Source organism: Delphinapterus leucas, chromosome 1 (assembly GCF_059928025.1).
Source record: "Delphinapterus leucas isolate spDelLeu-1000000601 "Yukka" chromosome 1, BTC_Dleu_Yukka2, whole genome shotgun sequence".
NCBI lineage: Eukaryota > Metazoa > Chordata > Mammalia > Artiodactyla > Monodontidae > Delphinapterus > Delphinapterus leucas.
The window spans coordinates 61,053,263-61,072,276 of record NC_143129.1 but is presented as its reverse complement, the minus strand read 5'-3'; the positions used below and the strand labels follow the sequence as shown (position 1 = coordinate 61,072,276).

Here is a 19,014-nt window from a genome sequence, read left to right as displayed (position 1 = left end):
TTCTTGATCTCATTTACTTTCAGAAAAGTTTTATTACTTAGATCTCCATTTCTGGATTACCACTACCACTACTATCACCACCACCTTTTTCTGCCACATGTGGTAGTAGTTCAACCATATTAAGGTGATGAACAAATTATTTGCTAAAGATCAAAATTGCCATGCATAAGTAGTAATGAAGCTCTTCCCCTTATTCTGGAGAAACCTTCATTGTACTCTTATATGTGATTTTTGTCTTTGTCATCACTGTGATTCAGACTAGATTTATAGGAAACTCCAGTACTTTTTTTTTCAGCTATATTGAAATATAATTGACTTTTTTACAGATTTTATTATTTTTAAAAGAAGAAGTTTTGTGTATGTCTGGGCATATGTAATCTACTTGCTTAATTAAAAATCTTTTTTCTCAGAGATTATTCATTTGTACCTGCCTACTCCGTTTACTTCAGTATTCAGCTTTTAGAAAGAAATAATTTCACATTACATGAGAAATAGAAAATATATTTGTGTTACAATACTTTTTTTTTCTTTTTTTTCCAGTTCAGCTTGTGTGATTCTGATTTGTATATCAAATAGAATCCAAATACTTAACTGAAACATCTCTTTCCTCAAATAAACTTCCCTCATATCAGTAGCTTGTTGCTACAGGTTTTTATGTCACTGAACCTTCTTTCCAGAAATCTGTCTGGAATTCCATTGGAGAAATAACCATTCATATTTCTTATTTTGGCCCCCGTCAAAAGCTTCCGGTTTACCCTGCTGTCAGTAGGCTGGAAGCTCTCTCATAAGCCATGCCCTGTGTGTCCTATCCTGCTTCCTTGTCCAGTGCCCCTTCTACAGTTAAAATAACCTCCTACCATTCCTTATTAGGACTTCCTTGTTTTCTCACCTTTAATAACCTGTTACTTTGTAATCTTCCACTTGCTATCTACCAACTCATCTTCCATTCCCTATTCAGAACTCTCCTAGGACACATGAAATGCATTGTATACTAATAACATTTGTTCATTTATTTGTTCATTCAGCAAATGACTTTTGAGCACCTATTGTGAGCCAGACACTGTGCTTAATGATATGGATACAACAGTAGACACATAGTCCCTTTTCTTAAGTTGTTTAAAGTAGTATCTGACAGTCCTCTTAATGCATGTGAACAAATAAAATCTTTTTCTCACTTCCCTTCTCCTCCCTCAAAAAAAAAAAAATCTTCCCACCAATCTACAGTAAGAGACTGCCCCAATTTATTTTAGTTATGTCACAGTATTGCAAGTCCCTACAGCAGTATAACTCAAAGTGATTCTTAACCATTAGTGTCCTCCAGAATCACCTAAGTCCCATGGAATTTGTTTAAATTGAACATTTCTGAATGCCTCCTCTCACCCATCCCTCACCCTCAAGATCTGATGCAGGCAGTTCTGGAACCAGAAGGGTAGGAATACTCATGAGTTACTTAGAGCAGGAATTCTCAGTCTTAACTCTACATCAGGATCTCCTGTATATTAGAGTTAGCTTTAAACATTTTCTGATTCTGAGTTGTACAGAACAATTTCATTTGACTATCTAGGTGGGACCCAAGCATCACTATTTTTAAAAACTCCCCAGGTGATCCCAGTGTGCAGCTAAGCATCTACTACACTGTGATCAAACATTCAAAATTGAATTATCTAAACAAAGTGGTAGTGAGGGAACAAGGAGAAGAAAACACATGTGCAATCAGAGGAAGCATTCAGTCACACTTAGAAAATGGCTGGTCCTTATTTTCATCATTATCAGTTGCTAATGTGCCTGTTTGGTCTCTGTGCTCCTCCATCTCCATGCCCGTTTTCTAGGATTGTAGCAATTGCTCAGTGGGGCCTTGAGGTTCCTGAGGAGTATATTAAGGGGAGCCCCTTTAAAATGGAGACAAAAGAAGTACCTGGGTTGAGGTGTGGATTGTGATTCCGCTAATTCATGGTGGATTACCAAGGGTTGCTTTAACCAGAAAACCTAATTTATAAAGCATAACTCATCCACTATTAGTATCTTCAAACCAGGAAAAGAGTCTTAATAGAGAACCCCAGAATTCTAAAATTGGGCCCTGTTCCTATATCCAGAGAAGACCATAATTTGAAAAGACACATGCACCCCAATGTTCATTTCAGCACTATTTGCAATAGCCAGGTCATGGAAGCAACCCAAGTGTCTGTCGACAGATGAATGGATAAAGAAGATGTTGTGCGCGTATACACACACATACACACACACACACACACACACACACACACACACGTAATATATACACAATGGAGTATTACTCAGCCATAAAATGAATGAAATATTGCCCTTTGCAGCAACGTGGGTGGACTTAGAGATTATGGTACTAAGTGAAGGAAGTCAGAGAAAGACAAATATCATATATCACTTATATGTGGAATCTAAAAAAAGGTTCAAATAAACTTACTTACAAAAAAGATAGACTCACAGACATAGAAAACAAACTTATGGTTACCAAAGGGGAAAGTGGGAGGGAGAGATAAATTAGGAGTTTGGGATTAAAATACATACACTACTGTATATAAAATAACCAACAAGGACCTACTGTATAGCACAGGGAACTATACTCAATATCTTGTAATAACCTATAATGGAAGAGAATGTTAAGAAAGAACATATATAGATTTTTATATATATGTATAACTGAATCACTTTGCTATATATCTGAAACTAACACAACATTGTAAATAAACTATATTTCAGTAAAAATTTTAAAAAATAGAAACAAAAATGACCACTAAACATTAAAAAAGTAGGGAGTACCTGAGAACTCTGTGATGTAACCCATAAATAAAATAAAATAAAATAGGGCCTTGTTTATTTGAGAGAGTAAAAAGTCAGTTATTATTCAGCACTGTGCTGGCTGGTTAAGTATTCCTTTGACCTTTCAAAGTATAATTCCCCTTTTCCTTTCTGTTGACATCGGAAAGAAAGATCAATTCATGTTCCAGAGATTCTCTCCCTTCAGGACCATATTTGAATACCATACAGGGTTAAAAAACAAGAAGTGAAGAGCAAAACACCTTGAAAATAGACAATGGATTTTAGTTCTCCCTAGTCTTTGATTCACCAACTTGGGTAAAAAAAATTTTGTTTCTGAGCTTGAAGATGGTGATCTGTGACAGACTGAAATTAGAACTGTGGTTTCTGCAGCTGCCATTCAGGTTACACAATTAGAAGGCTAAAGAACTGAAAAAATGAAGCAAGCCGTAAACATTCTTTTGGATTTGCTATGGGTTTTGTGCCTTCAGTTAGTTTTGTGACTTACATGAAGGAATGCCTATTGCCCTGTTGGTGGCAGCAAAACACTACCCCTTTGGAAAGCTAGTAGTCCTGCGCTCCAATTCTGTGACATTGGTATTCCATTATATTGGTTTCCCCTTCCAACATAATTTGTTGTGTGAATATTTAGTTTGTTTTCAACTTTCCTCTGTTGTATGTTTAGTTTGAGGATAGGTTTGTTTTAGGATGCTATCCAGAAAACACTAAAACTACCAACAAACACAAATTTGAGCTTCTAACAAGTGCAAGATACTCAAGGAATTTTAAAGTTTTAAAGTTCCAGTAATCATACATTTTATGGATTAGGGATTTATATCAGAAAATATATATATATCATCATAGTACTATGTGTGTATTATATAACACTGCTAATTTGTTGAAGTGATTTCTCATTGTTTGTTTCTCATGAGACAATCCAAAATGCCAGGAAGGGAGAATGGTTGACTAAACATGCCGTGTTCCAAGTTGTCAGTAATTAATATGAACTTAATGTATCCTAGGAAATATGGGGTCACTTGACAGAAATAAGAACAATAAAATTCAGTGTCCCCCTATGAGTATTCTTAGCACAAACACTCATGCTTTCTTCTCTTTTACTTAAAAAAATCCCTCTCCATCTTCCTCGGATATTCTCCTATCTTTAAAGAAGGTATGCTCTGCCTTCATTCCAAAGCTAACTTCCCACTTGCATTCTTGATGCCAACTTTCCTGCCTCCTTTTGGAGAAGCCTGTGATGGTTGGTTAGGTCACATATCCCACAGATGTTCAGTGAGTGCCTACTATTGACAGGTCCAGGGTCAGGTGTGGGAGCATCCAGGGATGCCAGTGTGTGTCCTCAAGTTGTCTTGAGTGTAATGGAGAAGGCAGACACGTAGACACTTATAATCCAGCATGATTGCCCTGGGGTTTTAAAAAGCTTCAGGAGCCTGAAGGCAGGGCAACCATATTCGTTCTGGGGGAACCAGGAAAGATTTTTCAAAGGTGACTGAACTTTGAGGAGAGCATTTTAGGCAGCGTGAACAGCATGCAAAAGAGGCATGCAGAGGAACGGCTGAGACAAGTCCTTTGCTGTGGTGCATTTGAAGGTGATACATGAGATGAGGTTCTGAAGGGCTTTGATCACATTTCTGCCACCAATTTAATGTGGGGTCTTAATCAAATCATCTCACCTTTCTAACACATAATTTTCTTATTTACAAATAAGGGGATAAGAAAATATGGTTTCTAAGGCTCTAAATTTCTGTCTTGCTGACTGCCAATCTTTGTTATATGTATGTATACGTGTGAATGTGTATAAATGTATGTGTATATACCCATATATATGTATATACACATACACACAATATATATGCTATACACAACCATCTCAGTCCTTTATTGAATAGATAAGAATTATCTTATAATTATCACATTTGTTGTTTAACTTCTTGGCTGAAGTTTATCTTTGTCTCTCTTACAAAAAGAGTTTTCAGAGCAATAAAATTAGATGCAAAAGAATAATCAATCTGTTATAATTAAAAATGAATACCAGCAAATTGCTTATAGTCTCACTTAAAAGCCCCTTTTAGCAACATTCTTGAATGTGAACAACCCATTTGTTCTAAACTAGTAAAATTTCGTTGTGTGCATGTGTGTATGTGAGGGTTTGTGTTTAGTGCACGCTCCTCTGTATTACCATTATTCTTACCAGGTGTTCTCAGACACCCAAGGAATATGTTGGATCCATATAAAAAAATGTAACGACTATCATCAATAATTCTGTAATCGTGCAGCATTTATCATTTGTGATGAACTCAAATGCATTTTAAAAATAATAAATAAAATTAATTATAACACACTCATTTGTAAAGCACTTAAAATGTGCCTGATGCTGTACTTTTAAACTAATCTTCATGACCTTTAGTTTTTTCTTTTTTAAAAAAATTGTAGTAAAATATACATAACACAAAATTGGCTATTTTTACTGTTTCTAAACATATAATTCAGTGACATTAATATATTCACATTGTTGTCCAATTGTCATTACCATCCATCTCCAGAGCTTTTTCATCTTCCCAAGTTGTAACTCTGAGCGCATTAAATAATTACTCCCTCTTTCCCCCACCCCCAGCACCTGGCAGCCACCATTCTACTTTCTGCCTCTATGAATTTGGCTACTTTAGGTACCCCATATAAGTAGAATTATACAGTATATGTCCTTTTGTAACTGGCTTATTTCACTTACCATAATGTATGACCTTTCACTTTAATCTTACAAAGATTGTTATGAGTCAATATCCTCATTTACAGATGAGGAAACAAAGGCTTTGAGAAGTTGAATAACTTGGCTAAAGTCATTCCTTTAGGTAAATGACACACTGGCCTCAGAATTGGGCCTGTCTTACTATAGAACCAATGTTCTTAACCACTAAACTGTAGATGTGTGTGTGTGTGTGTTACACTTTACAGTTACCCTGTGAAGAAGAGATTATTATTCTCATTTGATGCACAATCCCAGTAGCTCTCACCCAAAATTCCATGCTTTTTCACATTGTATAGCAGGAGACTCTTAAATTGTAGTGAAATCTGCTTCCATTTCACAAATCCATGTTGACGTTGTACTATGAATCAAAAAGTTTTCTATCCAAGTTGTTTGAAGACTGTGTAGGGGAGGGAGAAGTTTTCCTTGACCCTCTTAGGGTCCATGGCTGGATCTGAATATTGAATTGACAAAGACAGATTAACAAAAGAAAAGCTTACAAATTTATTTAATATGTTTTACATGGTATAGGAGCCTTCAAAAGAAAGTGAAGACCTGAAGAACTGGCTAAACTTGAATGTTTTCATGCTAGGTTTGATGAAGAGTGGACAGTCGTGGAGAAATATGATAAACTGAGAAAAACTTTGCAAGACCTGTTTGTTTGAATTCTTTTCAGCATCCTTCTCTCTGGGAGAGAAGGATGGTTCTTCCTCCAGGTGTAGGAAGGGCACCTCTCACATGAGGGTGTTATGACCTGCTTCAGGGGGAAAGGGTAGGGAAAGACAATTTTCTCAAACTCCTTCAGCTTAAAATATTCAGTGTTCCAAGGTGCCATATTTTGGGGTAGTGTGTTTTGAACTCCTTCAACTGCATGTTTAAAGATAGTCATCCCAATTTTAAAATGTCACTGGTCGAATAGGACAGAAACAGAGCCAGAGCAACTAGGAGCCATTGTTATGTCAACAAATAATTGAATTTAGGCTAATGAAAACCAACTCACTATCAAGAATGATCATGAAATTAAAATATTCTCTGCTCTTAACTAACTAGAATAATATCTGATTCCTGAGTTCAGCCTATCCATTTCTTCTTTCATAGCCTTTAAGATGTATGAAGTCATCCCTGAATTCTGTTTAATGCCGCACTCAAACTCCATTTCACTCTGACCAATCATTGTGTGCGAGCTGATCATAGGGAGATGTTATCAAGAGCCGTTGTCAGAGGATGTCACTGCTCAATAAGTTTTTATGACCCTTTTTATCTGCAAGAGTTGCTGGTATTGCTTTTCAGCATGGAATAGACTAATTTTGTTCATTAAAGTGCTGACAGAGTTGATGACTCACTGTGGCAATCGATAGATATTATCACAATAGGATAACCAGTCAGAGGAAATTCAACTGAAGCATATAAAAATTTATTTGATACTTGGTTTATGCACGTTGAGAAAAGGTTAAAATATACCCCTTTTACCAGAAATACAATAACCAAACACTCCATAGGCTTGCTCTTTTTTCTCCTTTGCTGTTTTCCTTTGACTAGGGAAATTTGGGTTTGGCATAACCAGATGAATTTATAACAGAATCTTTTATTTGTGGCATATGTAACTTTGATTAATTAGGGTATAGGCTAAGCTGCTGTTTAAAAATAGAAAGAGCACATGAAAGGGAAACCATGAAAAATATGGTGGTTAAAATAAGATAGTTTATTTTTCTTTACACATACATACCAGTCCAGAAAGAAGAAGACTGGCCCAGAAAGGCAGGCAGCCCAGCCCATGAGATGACTTAGATTCCATATATGTTTTTGCTCTGCTGTCGCCTAGGACGTTGTCTTCATGTACATGGTTAAAACTAAGTCAATGCCATATCTAAGTTCCATTTCAGAGAGAGGGCGAAATTTTAAGCAAAAATGGAAAGCAAACAATTTTATTTTAAGCAAATAGTGAGGAATTAGAATATATTACTTTTGCTCATATTCCAACGACAAAATGTTTGTCCATGCCACACTTAGCTGCAAGGGAACTAAGAAATACAGTCTGTAGCTCAGCAGCCATGTGCCCTGTTAAAACAATTATGTCTATGGAAGAAGGGGGACATTTTTTAGAGAACAATTTATAGTCAGTCGTAGTTTACCTGTCCCTCTGGCCATTCAATATCTATAGTCACCTTTATTTCCACGCATAAATACTCCCTCCCTCCCAAGGGAGACATTCAAAGGCCCCATTCAGTTACTTCATCTGCTCAAAGTCAAGGCTCTCTGGATAATTCACAGTCCTGTATATCAGGCCTGGGATGATTCCTCGCAGTCCAGTGACAAGGTATCTGCTCATCTCACATCCAGTGTACAGAAGTGGTAGGCAAAAGTATAACTGCAATAAAAACTCTCATTTTGAAAAGGGAAGAATGGGAAACACACCATAATCAGTGGGCCATAGAAATGTACAAGATTCCATGCTTTAGCAGTAGAGAAGCTTTCCTGGTTAGCCCATCTGGCTGCCCACTGGCTCTAATTTCTAACAGCTGTGCCATTATCCATTGTCCCCTGTGGCGACATCTAAGTTCCTGTTTGACAGTACACTCTCCTTGGAAGCTGTACAGTTTTCAGAGGTTGCCTCCTATTTGTGGAGATTGGGAAGCCTGAGAGTTGTTTTAGTGATCAAATAAATAGGCTGGGTTTTTTTAGGCCAGCCTTTTGATTTCTTTTAGAAATTAATTCCCTCAATATTTTTGTAGACTTTTGGTTTTTTGGTTGCAGTCAGTTCATTATGAGTAAACAGATCCAAAGCTTTCCTCTAGACATAGTTCTTAAGTCTTCTTGTCTTATTTGTTTGTCTGTTTGTTTTTAGTGGCCCATTCTCTTCTTCCCCCATTTTAATAGTGGTTTCACTAAGGCCAGCTAAAACCACGAGTTTGAGTGGGAAGGCAACACCCTTAATTTGATCTTTGCCTCTTGGCTGTCTCTGTATTTTGGCTGAGAAGTCGTAATGAGAGATACTTATGGAAAAATATAGAGCCTGTTTATCCTTCTAGTACGGGGACGAGTTAGATTTTCCAGCTCTGAGGCCTCAGATCACTGTACTCGAGCAGTTTAGTTTATAGACCACTTTCCAACCACTTTCTCTAGAGTGACAGGTATCATAGACACATAATAGTGTACCTTTTAAGTTATCACAGGCCAACAGTTCTACCAATATTGTGACATGGCGTAAAAAGGATCACCAGTTTAACAGCTTGCAGTATATGTTCTCTTGCCTTGTCTTTCACTCAGACACAAAGCCGGAGAACCTAAGTTTTAAGTTTTAACTTTGGCAGCACCTCACTCCCGGGTACCAATTTCTGTATCAGAGTATAGGCTAAACTGCTGTACTAACCCAAAATACAGTGCCTTAAATAAGAAAGAAGGTTTTTGTTTTTAATGTGACAGACTGTAGAAATAGGCCGGGGGTACAGGCCTGCATGCAGCTCAGCTCCATCAGATCATTCAGGGACCTGAGTTCCTTTCATCCTATTTTTCTACAGCAGGGTTTCTCAAACTCAGTACAACTGACACTTTGGGCCAGCTAATTCTTTGTTATGAGTGGCTGTTTTATGCAGTACAGGATGTTTAGCAGTATTCCTGACCTCTATCTGATAGATGCCAGTAGTACTTCACCAGTGAAGACAGAAAGTCTCCAGACAATACCAAAAGTCCCCTGGGGGGCAAAATCACCCCTGGTTATGAAACATTACTTTATAACCTCTTAGAATCATCTTCATCTATGTGGTCAAAGCAGATTTTGATCCACAGTGAAGAGAAAAACCAGCTGATCAAAATAGGTCCACATATTATAATTAGCAGTAACATTAACACACTAATTATAACTTTATTTCATATGTTCAAAAAGTTAAGGAAAAAATGGAAAATATTTTAAAAAGACACAAATTGAATTTCAAGATATAAAAATTACTATATTTAATATAGCTAATAAATATATTAAATGGGATTAATGGCAGATGTGACATTATAGAAGAAAAGATTAATGGACTTGAAGACATAGCAATTGAAAGTATGCAAAATTTAAAGAAGGAATTTTTAAAAAGAAAGAAAGGAATAAGGAGTTGTGAGACACTTCAAAAAGCCTCCTGGATATATAATTGGGGTTCTTGAAGAAGAAGCAAGGGGGAAGGGGCAGAAAAACATTTGAAGAAATAGTGGCTGATGTTTTTCCAAATTTGATGAAAACTGTAAACCCACAGATCTGAGTTCAGTAAAATTCCAAGCAAAAGGAACATGAAGAAGACTGCACCAAGGCATGTCATAATCAAATTGCTCAAAACCAGTGATAAATCTTTAAATTGCCTAAGAAAAGAGATGCAATATCTAACGAAAGAACAAAGATCAGTGTTAAACAGATTTCTCTTTAGGAACAATGCAAGCAATAAGACATAGGAACAACATCTTTAAAGTACATAACCAGGGCTTCCCTGGTGGCGCAGTGGTTGAGAGTCCGCCTGCTGATGCAGGGGACACGGGTTCGTGCCCCGGTCCGGGAAGATCCCACATGCCGCGGAGCGGCTGGTCCCGTGAGCCATGGCCGCTGAGCCTGCGTGTCCGGAGCCTGTGCTCCGCAACGGGAGAGGTCACAGCAGTGAGAGGCCCGCGTACTGCAAAAAAAAAAAAATAATAATAATAATAATAATAAAGTACGTAACCCAAAAAAAGGAAAATTTATTTCTTAAAAACTGAGGCAAAATACTTTTACAGACACACAAAACGTGAAAGAATTCATAATAGCAGATATGAGTTATTAAAAATGTTAAAGGAAATCCTGTGACTGAAAGGTGAATATCTAAAACTTTTTTCTTATTGTCTCAAAAATAATAATTCACTGTTTAAACAAAAATAATAACACTGTATCGTGGGATAATCGAGATGAAGCACAGATGCTCACAGACACAGTTCAAAGCTATGGTAGCTTGATGCTGAGATGCTGAGTATAGTTCCCAAGGGAGGAGCTTGCCGGTGCCACTCTCCCTGCTCTGAGTGCGTGCTGCCTCCATAACAGCTTGGCTTGCTTCACTTTTGTAAAAGTGAAGGTCCTCTTTGGATTTCTTTAGTTAGCGAAGCAGGTGCTAATGTGGGTCTTTAGTAAAAGTGAAGTGGCATAAGTGAACTTTGAAAAAGCCGGGGATACCTGAAATAGAATAAAAGCCAGGAGGGAAGAAGTGGTAGTATGACCATTGTACAGCGCTTATATTGTATGTGAAGTGTATAATATCACTTGAAGGTAGTTGGTGATAAGTTAAAGGAACTCAAAGGCAGCTACTAAAATAACAAAAGAAAGAGTTATAGCTAGAAAGCCAACAAAGAAAATAAAACCATAAAAAATGTTTAAAAGAAGCAGGAAAAAAGGAAAAGGGGAAAAGAGTAGATCAAACAAATAGAGAACACATGTCAAGATGATAAACGTTTATGTACCTAATAAGACTTCTAAGCAGACTGACCAGGAAAAAAAATAGAGAAGACACAGTTACCAATAACAGAAATGAGAAAGATGACATCACTAACAGATTCTACAAACATTAATAAAAGAATATTGTGAACAACTTTATGACAATAAATTTGAGAACTTGGACAAATCCCTCAAAAAATACAAACTACCAAAGGTCGCTCAAGAAGAAAGTGATCACCTGAATAGCCCTGTATCTATTAAAGGGTATTCTTTGCACAATATGTTTAATTTTGCAACTTGAAATTTTTAGTAACTGGAGAAATTGAAGCATGGACACATGGGTACTAAATTCCAACAGCTGAACAAAATGGTATGTTAATCTTGTGTCTTAAGACATAGAAGCTGCTCAGAAAAACAGCTGATTAAGTATATGAACAGAAGTTTTCGTGGTTTACTTCCCACTTAGTCATAACTCTCTAGTTAAACTCATTGGGGGGAAAAAACATTCTGCAGAGATGGTACCATTCTGTTCTTCCCCAATTCTCTACTGTTCAGAAACCTTACTTCCTCTTCTTCCTGAGCCTTTAGCAATAGATGTATCTTTGGGCCTTCTGCATTTGTGCATTGCATAAATTCACTTTCCAAAGAAAATAATTCCTAAATTTTGTCCTAGCTCAAGTTCCAATTTTATATCTTGCCACCCTGTATAAAGTTTTCAGAGGCCTTTGATATTTCTTTTTCATTATTATTATCATTATTCATATGTGGGTAAGGCAGCTTATATACACGCAACTTCAGGGGGCGCTATTTACATAGATAATGATCTGCACATCTGTTATCATGTCCTTGATTCTTATGCTATATTCATCTTTTCATTCTATCATTGAAAGTCTTTGAGCTAAACTCTAGCACTGTATCCTGAAACCATCTTCATTTTACACATCACGTCCCCTTTTCTCTTTTTATACAGTGCCCTTCTAGCCCCTATGTTCTAGCTTAAATCCTACCTCCTTTAAAGAATGGTTCCTGACTCTTTCTGCCTGAAATGAGCATCTGCTGCAGTTACAAAATGTATCATTCGCTCTTTGGTTTTATTTAGATATTTCATAGGTATTTGTTCTGCATTCTCCAGGTAGTCTATTTATTTCTTAGAAACAGTCTGAAACTTACTATTTATTCCCCAGAGTGGCAAGTGCATTTCTGCATGTTCAGCAAGCATACCTAATTCCAGGATTGATGCACAGAGTAGCAAAGGACCAAAGGATTAACCTCATCCCTTTTGCAGTTGTTGTATTTAAGTAGATTGCACCTCATCGAAAGCAATGTTTGAGGTAGATTTGTTTTTTCCCTAAAGATCTATGCTTTGTTTTCAAGTGTTATATTGGAGAGAAGGAAACCACACTAACCATTGTTTCTTTTGATTAATATTTGTTAACTGTTTATCCAGTAAATACAGATCTTTTCACATAGTTTATATATGCTGAAAACTCCTTCTTTTGAATACAAAGGTCTCATGTTTCCCAAATTAAATATTTTTAATTTAAATAATTATGCACTGATTAAAATTTCCCTCAGTTAATGCTATTGGTGTCAAGTACAGGCTGAGACACTGTTTCCATCCCTCTTTTCCTATATTTAATAGGACTTCACTGATTCTTAAAGTTTGGAAATGGAGTTCAGATACCTTAGTCTATTCCTGAAAACCTTTCACACTCTATTCACATGGGCGGTCCTAATCTCATCACCTATCTCTACTCTGGCTAAACTAGAAGTAGACTCAGATTAGCCTCATACGCCTTGGGTTTGTCTGCTTTCTGTCTGGGAATAGCCTTTCAGACTTTCTGAATCTACATGTTTTTCAGGTCCAGCTCACATCTAACCTCTGATTATCACTGACCTTACTCCATTTTTACATTACCATCCTAAACAGAGATAACTCCCAGGAAATACTGTTGTGTTATAGCTTATTTATGTTGGCTGAAAAAAAAAAAAAAAAAAAAACACAACATGAGAGTTGTGAGTTAAGTTTTATTTTTGGGCAAAATGAGGACTCTAGCCCGGGATGCAGCCATTCAGAGAGCTCTGAGGAACTGCTCCAAAGTGGTAAAGGGGGAGGTCAATATATATGTGATTTTGGTGAAGGGGGATACATGCAGTCAAACACACATTTTGGCAGAAGGCTGCTGCTACTCACATGAAGGTTGCTTCTAGTCATGAGGAGCAGATGTCTCCATTAATGATTCTAGTGCTTTTCTAGATATGAGAAGATGCAAGAAATTGGGCTCACAAAATCTTATCCTGAAAACATCCAACTATCTGAAGGCCTGTTCTGTCAGTTTTCCCCAGAGCACAGAGTGCCTCATTCCTGACCTCCACCCTGAACTCCTTTCTGGGTGTGTTGAAGGTCAGCAGCTGCAGTGGCTTGTGATTTAATTCTTGTAGAGTAAGTGCTTTTGAATACCTGCTTTACTTTACTTAAATGCTGTTTAAAGAATTTGAGGGAAGCTCTTTGAAACTAGCTTGTTCATTTGTTACTCTCCTCCGGGTCAGCTCTGCATCTCTGTGTAGGTGGCACTTTGCATCATGGGCAAGGTTACAGTTTTTGTGGGTATGTTAGGTTGGAGTGAAGCTATGAGAGAATATCAGATAAGAAATCTAACTGCATTCCTAGCTCTTTCTGAGTTAGTTCTTCACTGAATGACTAGGTTTTTCCTACTATATGAGCTATTCAAATAGAATTACAATACACATTTGAATCTATGTTAATCCTTAGTTTGAAATTAGTGCCACCATTCTCTGTTGATAATTGAGAGGTCAGTACATATCTTTGCATCTTTGGTATTTTTCTCTTTTATTTGAATAACTATAGATTTGACTACTCTTGATCTATTCTCCTTTCACTTTAGTGCTCTTTGTTAATTTATTGTATGTACCTTTCTCAGGTTTCTTTTCTTTTTTGACATCACCTCGAAATCACCAGTCTGAGATTGCTTCCGTGTTGTGGTAGGAAGTGGGAGAGACTGATCCCAGCAGGTGTGGGACTGGTAGTGGGGGTATCATCTACCCAGAGGTGGTATTATTACACTGTAAAAGTGGAGAGTTGAGCAGATGAACTGAAGGAAGTAACTGAAACAAGCCTGGGCCATCAGGTAAGGCTGGCCTGAGGTGAGTTTTAGGAACCTGAGTACAAAGCCAAGAATAGACAGACCTGCCTGGATGCAAATCAACATAAGTGTAAAGGAGGGCAGCCCAGAGATAGGGAGCCCAGAGGTGGGAGGAGAGGATGAGGGAATGGGTAGTAGAGTGGGTGCTGATCTGCTACTAGACTTTTACATATTCTGCAAGCCTTGCATGGGTAAGCCAGCTCCATTTTAAAGGATGAGTCTTGGAAGAAGCTCAGTATGTCAATTTATTCTTAATTATTAAATTATAAATGCCTCCTCCTTGGGAATTCCCTGGCGGTCCAGTGGTTAGGACTTGGTGCTTTCACTGTGGTGGCCCAGGTTCAATCCCTGATTGGGGGACCTAAAATCCTACAAGCCGCACTGCACAGCCCAAAAAATTTTTTAAATAAATAAGTGCCTTCTCCTTAATTATAAAATTATGGAAGTTGGTGTGCTTCAAATAGGACCGATTTTGGTTTTGGTGACATTTAAGCAGGCTCTTGGAAAGTTCTTTTTTTTTCTCATTGGATGGAATATACTGCAGTATTCAAAATAAAATATTTCCAGATGAGTGATGTTAAAATAGAGAATTAAATGTTACTCTCATATTGTTTAGTTTTTCATTCAACTACCACTTTAATAAAATAAGCAATTTTAGTAAAGGGATTATATGTATAATTGTGATTATCATGACTTGGTATTTTATGCTATGTTTAGGCAATTTTTTAAGGTAAAGAGAAGAAATCAAAGAAGTTCTTGCTGAGCACACTTACAGATGATGCATTCTTGTTGGAAAAGAAATGTGTTCTCATTTCAGAGCAAAGATAGCAGAATTGACAGTGGTATTTGGACACCTAAAGGAGTAAGACCTCTTTTAAGAACAGGACCATTCAGGCCCTGCAGGAGCTTTTGAGTACATGTATTCAAGTACTCACTCTGTCAGGTCTACAACCTGCACTGCTTCTCCAGGGTTATGGGCAGACCACAAGCCTTAGAGTGGTTACACCTGCTCTTAGGGCCCATTGTCTTACATACAGTGGAATGCTTACACATTAGATTTTCAGTTCTTGAAGGTTGGCTAGATTTTTCAATTTTGATTTAAATGTTGTGGCATCCCATGATCAGAGCATTATAACCTGGGGTGTCACTGGTGGGAAAGAAAAAAAAACTATATGCAAATGTGAAACAGATAGAAATTGGAACTTAATTCTTTGGTTACATTGTTTATCTAGCCTGGCTGGTTCCATTTCAAATATCTTACCCATTTACTTGTAGTTTTTTTAAAAAATAAATTTATTTACTTATTTATTTTTGGCTGCGTTGGCTCTTCGTTGCTGTGCACGGGCTTTCTCTAGTTGCGGCGAGCAGGGGCTACTCTTCATTGCGGTGCATGGGCTTCTCATTGAGTTGGCTTCTCTTGTTGCGGAGCACGGGCTCTAGGGCACAGGCTCAGTAGTTGTGGCTCGCGGGCTTAGTTGCTCCACGGCATGTGGGATCTTCCCAGACCAGGGCTCAAACACATGTCCCCTGCATTGGCAGGCAGATTCTTAACCACTGCGCAACCAGGGAAGCCCCTACTTGTAGTTTTTATCTTCTCTAAATGTAATAGCTTGTAGGGGAGACATATGGAAGTGTCTTCCATTTACCACAGTGATTTCTGTGTCATTTTCTTGAGTTTGATTTCAATCCTGTTATTACTAAATTCTGAACATCTGCCTTCTTGGCACATTAACTTGTCAATCAGATGTTTTTTTAAAGGTGTATTTTATATTAATATTAGTTTGGGCACATATTGGCATTGCTTAGAAACTGTTGTTTGAGAATCGTTAATGATTTGATTTTGCATACTTATTGCCTATAGCCAAATAAGTCACTACTTCCATCAACACTTATACTTTGTTTCCATGTACAATGGAACATCTTGTTTTATTTAATATTCCCTTCTCAATATATTTTATGCATCAAAATTCAAACTAAAACAGTAGCTTCTGGACTTCCATTTGTGTCCCTTCTGCAAAGTACGTAGATCTGTCCATTGATCCACCTCCAGAGAGCTAGCCAGTCTGATGACTGAGCCCCTACCCTCCCCAAATCAAATTTATTTGTTTCTGAAGGAACTATCAAATGAGAGTGAGCAAATTGCTAAATAACATTGAGTTTTGTTTATTTTCTTATGGCATTTACACTGTTTTCTTATGTCAGTATTTTCCCTCTCTTCTTTTGAAATCCTTAAACATTGCACTTGCTTTCATTTTGACCTTTCTTCTTACAAATTTAGACATTAAATAAGAGATACATACTTACCATTCTCTAGTTTAATACATATCTTTTTAAAACTTAAGCTCATATTTTAATCTATTCATAACTCACTTCTTCATTTGAAATTCAGTCATTCATTCATTTACTCAGCATTTATTTGAATGATCTGTGAACACCTGACTAGGAGCTGTTGGGTAGTGGAGATGCAATGCTGAGTATGTTGTAGTTAATCTCAAGGGGTTCAAAGAGAAGTAGGGGAGACAGACAGGTGTACAAATACAGTCATGAACAAATGGGACAGGATGAAAAGATGGAGGAAGGAGGTAATGACAAGGATTACTTGAAAGAGAAAATGACATTTGAGTCTTGAAAGATTAGCAAGAAAAGACAAGGAGTGATATTTCAGGTAAAGAGAACAGCATATGTAAGGAACAGAATAAAATACAATATTTTATTGTCATAAAATTGTTGTCATAAAATACAACACTTTTGGGAAGAAGCTCCATGAGAACATTGGGCATGAAGGGTCAAGCTAACAGATGTAATTGGAAAGGTAGGATAGGTCTAGATTGTCTGAAAGGTGTCTTATGGTTAGAGTTGAGTACTAGCCATTGAACCTGTGGGCCAGAGGGTACCCTTAAACAGTTACAGGGTCAGATAGGATATTTTAGGAAGATAATTTTGAAGACAGTGAGAGAAAGAGACTGAAATGTGAAGAGACTGGTAATAAATATGGAGACTAGTTAGAAGACTGTTAAGGGGAGAAATAATGAAGGCTTCTTTACCCAAGGCTGTAACAGTGAGGATGGAAAGGGAGCGGCAAACTCAGCAGCATTTTCCAGGTGCCATCAGGGAGACTTGCCAAGATACTAAGAGTCATTGCTCTTCTCCATTTTCTCTCTCTCTCTTTCTCGTCCTCTCAAAAACTTCCCTGTCATGTTCTTTCTTCAATTTTAAGGAAAGGAGCTGCATATGAAGTGTTTCTTTTTAGAGAAGGCAGCTTACTAGACCTTACATTCTCACTTATTGCTCATTCGGTGATAATCAGGGTGTTCCTAGACAACTGAAGAGTGCTACTGAATCAGCTTCTGCTCAGTTCAGCTTAATATATTATGGTTTGAGCTCCATTAGTAATTAGACTTTGACAGAAAGTGACCAAACCAATTGAACTTTTAACCAAAGTTTGTGCCTCAAAGTCAACTTTAAGAGAGCCACCTTCAGGACACTGGTCCACAAGAGACCTCCCAGCTCCACGTAATATCAAACGGCAAAAATCTCCCAGAGATCTCCATCTCAATGCCAGCACCCAGCTTCACTCAACAACCAGCAAGCTACACTGCTGGACACCCTATGCCAAACAACTAGCAAGACAGGAACACAACCCCACCCATTAGCAGAGAGGCTGCCTAAAATCATAGTAAGTCCACAGACACGCCAAAACACACCACCAGACGTGGACCTGCCCACCAGAAAGACAAGAGCCAGCCTCATCCACCAGAACACAGGCACTAGTCCCCTCCACCAGGAAGCCTACACAACCCGCTGAACCAACCTTAGCCACTGGCGACAGACACCAAAAACAACGGGAACTATGAACCTGCAGCCTGCGAAAAGGAGACCCCAAACACAGTAAGATAAGCAAAATGAGAAGACAGAAAAACACACAGCAGATGAAGGAGCAAGATAAAAACCCACCAGACCTAACAAATGAAGAGGAAATAGGCAGTCTACCTGAAAAAGAATTCAGAATAATGATAGTAAACATGATCCAAAATCTTGGAAATAGAATAGACAAAATGCAAGAAACATTTAACAAGACCTAGAAGAACTAAAGATGAAACAAACAACAAAGAACAACACAATAAATGAAATTAAAAATACTCTAGATGGGATCAATAGCAGAATAACTGAGGCAGAAGAACGGATAAGCGACCTGGAAGATAAAATAGTGGAAATAACTACTGCAGAGCAGAATAAAGAAAAAAGAATGAAAAGAACTGAGGACAGTCTCAGAGACCTCTGGGACAACATTAAATGCACCAACATTCGAATCATAGGGGTTCCAGAGGAAGAAGAGAAAAACAAAGGGACTGAGAAAATATTTGAAGAGATTATAGTTGAAAACTTCCCTAATATGGGAAAGGAAATAGTTAATCAAGTCCAGGAAGCACAGACAGTCCCATACAGGATAAATCCAAGGAGAAATATGCCAAGACACATATTAATCAAACTGTCAAAAATTAAATACAAAGAAACCATATTAAAAGCAGCAAGGGAAAAACAACAAATAACACACAAGGGAATCCCCATAAGGTTAACAGCTGATCTTTCAGCAGAAACTCTGCAAGCCAGAAGGGAGTGGCAGAATATATTTAAAGTGATGAAGGAGAAAAACCTGCAACCAAGATTACTCTACCCAGCAAGGATCTCATTCAGATTTGATGGAGAAATTAAAACCTTTACAGACAAGCAAAAGCTGAGAGAGTTCAGCACCACCAAACCAGCTTTACAACAAATGTTAAAGGAACTTCACTAGGCAAGAAACACAAGAGAAGGAAAAGACCTACAATAACGAACCCAAAACAATTAAGAAAATGGGAATAGGA

At 37.6% G+C, this 19,014-nt stretch overlaps 1 protein-coding gene and 1 long non-coding RNA gene across 4 annotated transcripts in view; one reads left to right on the top strand and one right to left on the bottom strand.

Annotated features, from left to right (window-relative positions):
• RABGAP1L (RAB GTPase activating protein 1 like) overlaps positions 1–19,014 on the top strand; it is a 684,589-nt gene that overhangs the window by 501,294 nt on the left and 164,281 nt on the right. The gene's annotated exons all lie outside the window — the stretch shown is intronic.
• The window catches only part of LOC149750515 (uncharacterized), a 43,967-nt gene continuing 30,775 nt past the window's right edge, over positions 5,823–19,014 (bottom strand). Inside the window, exon 2 of the long non-coding RNA XR_016395288.1 lies at positions 5,823–10,197. This is a non-coding gene — a long non-coding RNA (uncharacterized LOC149750515). The remainder of the gene's footprint in view (positions 10,198–19,014) is intronic.